This window comes from Nylanderia fulva, unplaced genomic scaffold (genome assembly GCF_048542155.1).
Source record: "Nylanderia fulva isolate GAGA-0341 unplaced genomic scaffold, ASM4854215v1 Scaffold1190, whole genome shotgun sequence".
Taxonomy (NCBI): domain Eukaryota; kingdom Metazoa; phylum Arthropoda; class Insecta; order Hymenoptera; family Formicidae; genus Nylanderia; species Nylanderia fulva.
The window spans coordinates 15,001-17,500 of NW_028189399.1; the positions used below are offsets into that span (position 1 = coordinate 15,001).

A 2,500-nucleotide genomic window follows, 5' to 3' on the forward strand; every position below is an offset into this window, starting at 1 on the left:
CGAGACCGCGGGAGACGTTCGCAGGCCTGTCGAAGGTGTACCGTACTGTAACCAACAGCGGGCCAGGACCGGGGACGGCGCGAAGTCCGTAACCTCCGAGTACCGTGGCGCGCGCTTGCGACGGTCTCGACGCACCGTGAATAGTGCGGCCTGATACCTTGCGCGTACCGCCGAGCAGCCGGCCGGGCGACCGAGGGTTTGTCGCGTGCCGTTTTACCGGCGACGCGACAGACACCGCACCCGGGCCGTAGACCGACACCCAGCGGGTCGCGACGTTCTACTTGGGGAGAAGTGCACGACGACGAGCGCCGGACATCGGCGCACGGTAGCGTGCCCGCGCGCGAGCCGCAAGGACTCCGCGGGACATCGCCGACCGACGCGAAGCCAGCGCCGCTGACGATGAATCTCCCCGTTCGATCTTTTGGGTTTCTTAGGTTTACCCCTGAACGGTTTCACGTACTCTTGAACTCTCTCTTCAAAGTTCTTTTCAACTTTCCCTCACGGTACTTGTTCGCTATCGGTCTCGTGGTCGTATTTAGCCTTAGATGGAGTTTACCACCCACTTAGAGCTGCACTCTCAAGCAACCCGACTCTAAGGAGAGATCCTCCCGAGGCGCGCACCGGTCGCTACGGGCCTGGCACCCTCTACGGGTAAGTGGCCCCATTCAAGATGGACTTGGACGCGACGCGGCACCTCGGGATAAGCGGATCCTCCCAAACACCACATTTCCCTGCGGCGGAACCGCGGGATTCGGTGCTGGGCTCTTTCCTGTTCGCTCGCCGCTACTAAGGAAATCCTGGTTAGTTTCTTTTCCTCCGCTTAATAATATGCTTAAATTCAGCGGGTAATCTCGCCTGCTCTGAGGTCGTCGCATAGTGAGTTTTCGTAGCCGTTTGCCTCCTCCGCGTCGCTCATCGTCGTCTCTCCTCTATAATATATATTATAAGAGGGAGAGAGAGAGAGCGTCGAACGAGAGAGCAGCAGCGGCAGCACACGAAATACGCGAGAAGGCAAATCGCCGGGGCGCTAACCGCACACACACTCGTTGGTGGTAATGGAGACGATATATCGCGGGGTTCGAGATTCTCGGCTCTCCCTTTTCTCTTTTATATACGAAATTCGGGCGGAATCGATTCGACGAGTACACGACGCGGCGCGCCGGTCCCCTTTTTTCGCTTTACGAAAATTTCGTGGACTCGGACACGCGGTCGGCTCGCGATTCAAAACCCTTCTCCGTAAAGAGGTAAAGGATTACGAATGCTCTCTCCGCCGGACGACGACGCGCCGTATATTTCTCCGTAATACCGTTATGTGTGCGGGCAAGGGCGCCTCGGCATAAGACGCGCGAGCGCTATCGCACCGAGAGACGCGGCACAGAGTGCGAGAGCAGTCCGGTCAGTCTGTGTGATGTACGGAGAGGAGAGACGGTGAGACAAGCGCTACCTACTTTCGGGAGACAACGACGCACGCGCCGCTCTAGGGAAAGCGGTGCCATTCACCGTCCTGACCCTTTTTTTGGCCGTTTGTTGCTCCCTTCGCGCGCGCTCTTACTCTCATCCCATTTCTCCTCGGCTCTCGCGTACACACACGACTTGGATACACAAACACGCTCCCCCTCTTAATTCGCGCAGCATTCTCTGGGCGCGCGTTCGCCAACGTTTTACACGCTTGTGCGCTTCTCCTCCTCATTATTATTATTATTATTTCGGTGTGTCATTTCAGACGACGCCAGGATTTGCACCGCGGCCGGTCGGCGCGGCACAGACACCTCGGGCGAACGTCCAACGATCGCTCGTACGCCCATTGTAAGCGTTGCACAGGGCACAGGCGACGCGCGCGCCATTCTCTGGTCGCCCGCGTCGTGGCCGTGCGCGCTTTTCGGGCGCAAGCAGTTTAGGGGTACTAAAACGACCCTCAGCCAGGCGTGGTCCGGGAATTGTATCCGTGGACCGCAATGTGCGTTCGAAATGTCGATGTTCATGTGTCCTGCAGTTCACAAGTTGACGCGCAATTAGCTGCGTTCTTCATCGACCCACGAGCCAAGTGATCCACCGTTCAGGGTAATCGTTCGAAATTTTTGCGTTCGCGAAGAAACGCGCTTCTCGTTCAACCATCGTGGTCTCTTCTCTCGGACGAGAGAGAGAGAGAGAATAATCGTGGTGGCTCTTCGATCAGCCTGTCCGCGCGCGTCCGAGGACGCGCGCGGACCGCCGCCTCCCGCCAGGGAAGGCTACGGCACAAAGATAGAGTTGTGTGTTTCTCGTTCGGAGCGTCTCTCCCGCAACGGGAGAGCCGGGGCGGAAGCTCTTTGAAGAAACCGTCGGACCGACACAGTTGACAGATTGGTCGAAATATCATCGATCCCTTCTCTGTGTTATATATATATATTATAATAATATATGGGGGTCCTCTCGCTCGGCACTCGCGGTCGCACACCGTGTGTTCTCGGCACGCTGACCGCTGCCCCGCGACAACGGGGAGGGCGCGCGTCGACGAACG

General features: G+C 57.9%; 1 non-coding gene and 1 pseudogene across 1 annotated transcript; both read right to left on the reverse strand.

Annotated features, from left to right (window-relative positions):
* LOC114934158 (large subunit ribosomal RNA) overlaps positions 1–869 on the reverse strand; it is a 4,832-nt pseudogene extending 3,963 nt beyond the window's left edge.
* A 1,040-nt stretch (positions 870–1,909) lies between these two features.
* LOC114934163 (5.8S ribosomal RNA) lies at positions 1,910–2,064 on the reverse strand. The gene has a single exon (XR_014926532.1). It is a non-coding gene; the product is annotated as a 5.8S ribosomal RNA (ribosomal RNA).
* Positions 2,065–2,500: the final 436 nt, after the last annotated feature.